The sequence below is a fragment of the Sceloporus undulatus genome, chromosome 1 (assembly GCF_019175285.1).
Source record: "Sceloporus undulatus isolate JIND9_A2432 ecotype Alabama chromosome 1, SceUnd_v1.1, whole genome shotgun sequence".
In the NCBI taxonomy this organism is placed as follows: Eukaryota; Metazoa; Chordata; class Lepidosauria; order Squamata; family Phrynosomatidae; genus Sceloporus; species Sceloporus undulatus.
Genome location: NC_056522.1, coordinates 208,874,693 through 208,882,052, shown reverse-complemented (window position 1 = coordinate 208,882,052; position 7,360 = coordinate 208,874,693). Strand labels below are relative to the sequence as shown.

The 7,360-nt window shown below is 47.6% G+C and overlaps 1 protein-coding gene across 2 annotated transcripts in view; it reads left to right on the top strand.

The window, feature by feature from the left end:
- The window catches only part of GAD1 (glutamate decarboxylase 1), an 84,614-nt gene that overhangs the window by 8,754 nt on the left and 68,500 nt on the right, over nucleotides 1-7,360 (top strand). The window lies entirely within an intron of this gene.

Sequence of the window (7,360 nt, the reverse complement as noted above, 5' to 3'; positions counted from 1 at the left end):
GCAGCAATACACATATTCCTCTACCTTTTCTGTCTTTTCCCTCTCCCTCTCTCCCTCCCCAAGGCCCCCACTTCCCCACCCCTCTTCCTTGAATCCAGAACCAGTATGGCAATTCTTATCTCTTTTTAAACCAAACACTTGCTTGTTTCCTTTCTAGAAGGACAGAAGCAGCCAGGTTGTCTCACAAAGAAAAGTAGGACACCTCTTTTATCATCAGATAATGGGTTGGAAATCGCAGAGAGATAGCGAGAGACTCCCCTCCCGGCCTCTTTCTCCCTTTGAGAAGTTTAACGAGGCAGCTGTCAGCAGCATCCCCAAATTCGTTTTAGGAGAGAAAGTGGAGTCAAGGGGAGGTTGCATTTATCATTCCCCCCCCCCCCCATTTCCATTTCTCTGGGGGTCCCTTCCAGAGGCTGGGAGGCGGACTCCTGCGCCACCTGGTGGCCGAAGAGAGCCGAGACAGGCGAGAGTCGCCTAGGCAGCTGGACTTAGAATTGATGGACTTGTTGTTGTTGTTGTTGTTGTTGTATGCCTTCGAGTCATTTCTGACTTACCGCGACCTTAAGACGAACCTATATAGGGGTTTTCTTGGCATGTTTCTTCAGAGGGGGTTTGCCATGACCATCCTCTGAGGCTGAGAGAGTGTGACTCGTCCAAAGTCACCCAGTGGGTTTTATGCTGGGGGGGGGGGGAATAGATATGTTTAAAAAGTTGAATGGACTTGCTGGTGCTAGGAAATGGCTCCGGGCGGAGAGAGAAGAAGGTGCCTCTGAAGAGGAATGAAGGGCTCTTGCTTGAGGGAGAGTGGCCCTCTTGGGGTGTGTTACTTCTTGTTGTTGTTGTTGGTAACTGTCAGTGGACTTGGCGACCCTGTGGATGAGACACCTCCAAGACCCCTTGTCCTCCACTGCTCTGCTTAGGTCCTGCAGATTCAAGTCCATGACCTCCCTAACTGAGTCTATCCATCTGGCCTACGGTCTTCCTCACTTTCTACTCAATTCTCCCTGTCCTCGCTGTATTGTCTTTTCTAACGAGTCGTGTCTTCTCATGATATGTGGCCAAAGTAGGACAGCCTCAGTTTGATCATCTTGGCTTCCAGGGAGATGCCAGGCTTGATCAGTCCAAGGGATTCCTGCCTTATTCCTAGTAGCGAGCCTCTTTGTCTACTACGGTCGGGGCTGGTGGAGTGGAGGGGAAAAATCAGACTGGGGAAATGTGGGGGTTCCTTTGCCACAGTCAGGCTGGTTTCGGGGGAGAAGCTTTCCTTTGGGCTTCCCCATCGCCTGGGGGAAGAAAACCATTTCAAAAAGAATCCACACACACACTATTTTTGGTCCCCGTCGCAACTCCTCCAGATCTAGGCTCTCTGTAGCCAGCCGCCCGCGTTCAGGACTTGCCTCTGGAGCACTTGTGAAATGAGGCCATCAGGAAGCGTCGGGGTGTGTTTGTGTGTTTGTGTGGTGCCTGGCTGGCTGGACGACCGAAGCTGCCAGGGAGAGCAGGAACAGGGTGACCAGAGATGTCTTCCTCACGGCAAAGGAGGACAAGGCACCAATGGCCCAATGGAGGCCGTTCCAGAAAAAGAGAGGACGGGACCAATGAATAGTTAAAAGACACTCCTAGAAATGTCAGTCCATGCTTCTTAGCCATGCTCAAAAGGGAGGACATTTAAAAAAGGAGGACAGTGCCAAAGAAAAGCCCAAAACGCTCATAGAAATATAAATCCACACTTCTTAGGCTCCGAATGATGGACGTTCAAGGAAAAGAAAGGGTACGGCCAAAGTCAAAGCTCAAAACAATCCTAGAAATATAGATCCATACTTCTTGGTCAGGCTCCAAATGGAGGACTCAAAGAAAAGGGAGGGCATGGTCAAAAGAAAAGCTCAAAACACTCCTAGAAATATAGATCCCTGCTTCTTGGTCAGGCTGCAAAGGGAAGACGCTTTGGAATGACTTCTGGGGAGGAGGCTGAAATGTAGGGCAGATGGGAGAGGGAGGACATTGTGGGATTCCTCCTGGACAGGAGGTTGAAATGGAGGGCAGGTCCTGGAAAAGGAAGACGCCTGGTCACCCCAGGGGGGAGGAAACGGGGAACCAGGGCCGCCTCCGCCTCCCTTTGGGCCCCTCTCTGTGTCTGGGATTTCCCCCTTATCTGCCCAGAAAAGACGGCTCTCTCGGGGGCGGAGAGGGAGATTAACGAGGGTCTTATTAAAGGGCCATCCGTCAGGCGGCTGCGTCGGGGAGATAGAAAGGCTGGCAGGCGAAAGGAAGGCCGAGAAGGGGGCCAGGAGACCCCGAGACGAGAGATCCCGGCCCGGATAAGCAGCCTCTTCCTCCCTCGGCTCCCTTCCAATGCCTTCCCACTCAGATCCCGAGAAAATGGGGGCCCAGATGGGGAATGTATATTGGAGGAAGATACACACACACACTCACTCACACATAACTGAAAGAGCCTTACTCCCTATATCTACGAGCAAACGAACTGCAGTTTATTTATTTCGATATATGTATATAACATACACACATACATATAAGTGGCCAAGAAGCACGCAGGAGGCGTCCAGCTTCCTCCCCGGTGGATTCATTTCGGAGAAAGAAGGGGGACGGGTGGCCTCCTCCAGAGAGCTGATAGGTCCCACAGGCGGCATGATAGGATTTAGGATTAAAACAACTCCCCCCTAAAAAAAAATCCCCCCAAAGGGACCCCGATTGATCTCGGTTGAAGCCCTCAGCCAGGCCAGGAGGCTCTCAGCTCCGTCGGGTGTTTTCTGTGCTACAAATAGCTCCTGGTCTGGACTTAATGGAGTTAAGAAGCATGGATCTATCTTTCGAGGAGAGTTTTGAGCTTTTCTTTGGTCATGTCCTCCTTTTCCCCCCCGAAATGTCTTCCCCTTTGAGTAAGGAGGCATACATTTACATTTATATGGATGTTATTAGCTTTTATTGGGTTCTCGCTTTTTCTTGAATGTCCTACATCTTTCGGGGCCTCGTCCGCCTTTGCAGTTACAACATCTGGGCACCCTACTTCCCTGTCGTCAGCCGGTCCTCCTTTTCCAGGACCTGTCCTCCATTTCAGCCCAGGAGAATTGCCTAGGAGGAATTCCACAATGTCGTCCATGTTGAGCGTGACTGAGAAACATGGGTTTATATTTCTATGCGTGTTTGGAGCTTTTCTTGGGCCCTGTCCTCTCTTTTTCTGGAATGCTCTCCACTTTGCGGTGTCTTGTCTTCCTTGAAGATGAGGACATATCTGGCCCCACTCCCTGTAATTGCCAGAAGAGGAAAACCCGGGAAAGGGACCACACTCACGGTGTTGCTGTTGTTGCTGTTGTGTGGCTTGAGGTCAGTTCTGATTTATGGCGACCCTAAGGTGAACCTATCCGGGGGTTTTCTTGGCAAGATTTGTTCACAGGAGGTTTGCCATTGCCTCCCCCTGAGGCTGAGAGAGTGTGACTTGCCCAGGGCCACCCAGTGGGTTTCATGGCCGAGCTGGAACTCGAACCCTGGTCCTTCGAATTAATTTTCCAGAGTCAACTAAGCGTTTCGACTCATTGGGCTCGGAGTTGCCACAATTTGCTCTTCTTGTCAGTGCCTGGGGTGCTTCTGTCTGGCTTCGGCAGCGGGGCCGAGAAGTGTCCACTGTTTTCACTGCAGATCCTGGTGTTCTTTAAAAGAGACCAAGAGGTCCTTCTTTACCCTGCCAGTCTACTCGGAAATCCAGAATCCTGTCATGATTAGCTGGGATTTGTCTAAAGGCTGCATCTGCACTGCAGAAATAATCAGGTTTGACACCACTTTAATTGTCACAGCTCCATGCAAGAGAATTCAGGAATCGGTTGGGGCACACCAGAACACTCTTGACAGAGAAGGTTAAGATGTCTCACAAAACTACAAATCCCAGAATTCTATAACATGGAGGGGTGGCAGTTAAAACGATGTCAACCCGGATTATTTCTAAAATGGGGGTGCAGCTTTAGGAAGGGATTCGGAAGAGGTCCCGTTTTCTTTCGCAGTGTCCGTGTCGCTTTGCTATGCGGCGCTCACTATCGTTTCGGGAGGTATGTTCAGAAGGCACAATTAAGCCGCTTTTTCCAAATGTGGAGAGTTTACAACGCCTCCCTCGAGTTAAGTGTGTGTGTGTGTGTGTGTGTGTGTGTGTGTGTGTGTGTGTCAGGGTGAAGCGTCCTCCTTTTCCAGGCCATGGCCCCCATTTGCTTCTGCTGGTCCCCCATCTTCCTCCACTTTCAACTTTCTTTGAAAGATGGTGAGATATAGATTTCTTCTACGACCTGAACTATCCATAAACTAGATTAGGATGTGGCATCAATGCATGTGTAGCTTAAAGTCATTCGTTAACTTTTGTTTAACCTGCAGTCTCAGTTCTCAGCGAAGCTCCCTTAGACAAAGAACCATCCTCCGCTGATTTAATGCTAAACCCTAACAGTCTTGGCTTTGATATTTTTGATATTTAAGTATTTTCTGTTTCCCAAACAAAGGCGGAAGCCTTATGAAACTTGAATTTCCATAAGGGAGACAAGTTTTTTATTTATTAATTATAAGTCAGAAATTACTTGAAGCAGCTGGCCGTGGGAGACTGGGAGATCCAAAACACACTGCAGAAACAATCCAGATTCAGACCGCTTTAACTGCCCTGGCTCAGTGCTAGGGAATCCTGGGAATTGTAGTTTATTGTGGCACCAGAGCTCTTTGACAGAGAAGGCTAAACGTCTCCTAAAACTCCAGTTCCTGAATTCCTTTGAACCAGGGCAGTTAAAGCGGTCTCAAACTACATTATTTCTGCAGTGTGTTTTGGACCTGGATGCGTAAAAGGAGCACTAAATGAAGGAACATCAGCGTTTCTTCTCCGGCTTCTCCCATCCGTCCCACCGAGACTTTTCGGGTGAGAGAAACATATAGTATAAACTAAGTTGCACCCTGAGAACTAGAACCACGATTTTGGAAAAGCTAGTTCCATAGTACGACTTGGGGTAGGAAATCCTTGGGTTTCAGGAAGCTAAGAGCCCTGGGTTAAGATGAAGGCCTCTCGGTGGAGACTCCAGTTGTAAAGACTCAATTGTAGGTCCTACTTGTGAGTGAGTGTGTATGTGTGTGTTGTGTGCCTTGATGTCGTTTCCGACTTATGGCGACCCTAAGGCGTTTTCTTGACAAGCTTTGTTCAGAGAAGGTTTGACGTTGTCTTCCCCTGAGGCTGAGGGAGTGTGACTTGTCCAAGGCCACCCGGTGGCAAGAGTTGTTCAGAGCGGGTTTGCCTTTGCCTTTGCCTTTTCCTGAGGCTGAGACTGAGGTTTCCGTAGCTGACCTGGGATTTCAACCCTGATCTCCAGAGTCCTAGTCCAACACTCAAACCACTAGGCCACGGTGTAATTTACGCCGGCACTTTGATTAAGTTAAATGTTGTTTAAAACGTTCTGGAATTACACAGACGTCTTCTTTAGACCTGTTTCAAATAATACAACAACAACACCGCAGTAACGCACACCTAAACCAACTTCAATTCCTTGAATTCCGATTCAGCCTCGTAAAACTGTGAGCAGCCTTAAACCATCATTACCAAAAAACGAGGTCAGTTTATTCAGGAACTACGGATGAATAAAAACCAGGTGGTCTTACTCCACCGCTTCGGTTTTACAACCCACCGCCATCACCCAAGGAGAAAATAATGTTAATTATTATCGGGAGCGTTTCCACAAACCCGTTAAATGGCCGCCGCCGTTCGGCCTGAACGATGTTATAATAGCCCGATCCATAAGTGTATTTCTTTTTAATGGGGTCGAGACTTGAGCCTTGGGTTTCCTTGCCTTTTTTTGCTCTTCCCTTGCAATATTAGGCCGTTCTGCAATAAGAGCAGTGCCTGCTTTAATTTTTCCATTTTAATTTGCTCAGATGCGCCCATAGCTAGACTCTTTCCCCCTGAGATGAAGCGGAATGGTCAGCAATTTATTCTACGCTGTTTCCCTTAAGACAATGGTTGTTGCTGTTGCTGCTGCTGTGTGCTTTCAAGTCATTTCCGACTTGTGGCGACCCTAAGGTTCTATCGTTAGGTTTTCTTGGCACGGTTTGTTCCCTGAGGCTGAGAGAGTGTGACTTTGCCCAAAGTCTTGATCTCCCAGGTTGCAGTCACACTGCAGAAATAATCCATGGAACTCTGGGAATTGTACTATTGTGAGACACTGAGGCTTCTGTGTCAGAGAACCCTGGTGCTACAACAAACTGCAGTTCCCAGGATTCCACAGCATGAAGCCATAACAGTTAAAGTGGCGTCAAACTGGATTATTTCTGCAGTGCGATGTAGCCCCAGTGTCATAGTCCAACTCTCAAAACATCGTACCATCGCTGACTACGTGGATCTTGCAATTCTCAGTTTATATATACAGTGTGTGTGTGTGTGTGTGTGTGTGTGTGTGTGTGTTGTGTGTATTCACATAGGCAGAGTGTTCCCTGATAACTGGGATTCTCCTATGAGGAAATTTTGGTGGAAAGAGACTAATAATAATAATAATTATTATTATTATTATTATTATTATTATACCCGGTCCCTCCGGTTGGATCGACTTAAAAGCACAAAAGCTCAAACTGGAACAATCACAAGTATAGTGGTTTGAGCATTGGACTAGGGCACTGGGGCTGCATCCGCACTGGAGAAATAATCCAGTTTGATACCACATTTTAACTGCTATATTTCTGTAAACATTCAGGGGTAGCTGTGTTTAACAAATACAAACAAAAATCCCTCGGGTGATCCCTTTTATCGGCCAACCGAAATGCACAATATACTTGTTGCAAGCTTTCACAAGTTGGAAATGTAACATCTTGCTTGATGAAGAAGCCCATGGAGCTTCGGAAGCTTGCAACAAGTACGTTGTGCTTTTCGGTTGGCCAATAAACGTTTCACTGATGGATATTTGCTATATTGTGTGTGTGTGTGTGTGTGTGTGTGTTATATAAAATATATGTTATATACGTATTGTATAAATATATAAAATATATCATAGTTATAATGTATATAATGATGTGTGTGTATAAAAATGTTAACATATAAGAGATTGTTATGTTCTGTGTATTGGTACAAGAACACAACAAGAAGTGAACTATATATTTATTTATTGCCGGACCTTCCAGTCCAGTTTGTAACGCAGCGGGGCTGTTGGATGCGAGGAAGCTTTCCTCATTGGCTGTGGCGCCTCTTACGTCACAGGAGGCAGGCTTGGCTTTATCCAATGAGGTTTCAGAGGCTGTCCCCAAATTCCTGCAGGGGTCTTGCCTGGGGGGCTCCTGGGCAAGGCTGCCAGGCTTGCAGACAGGTGGTTCCTCAATGGCAGGTGCTTCCTGGGGAAGAGAC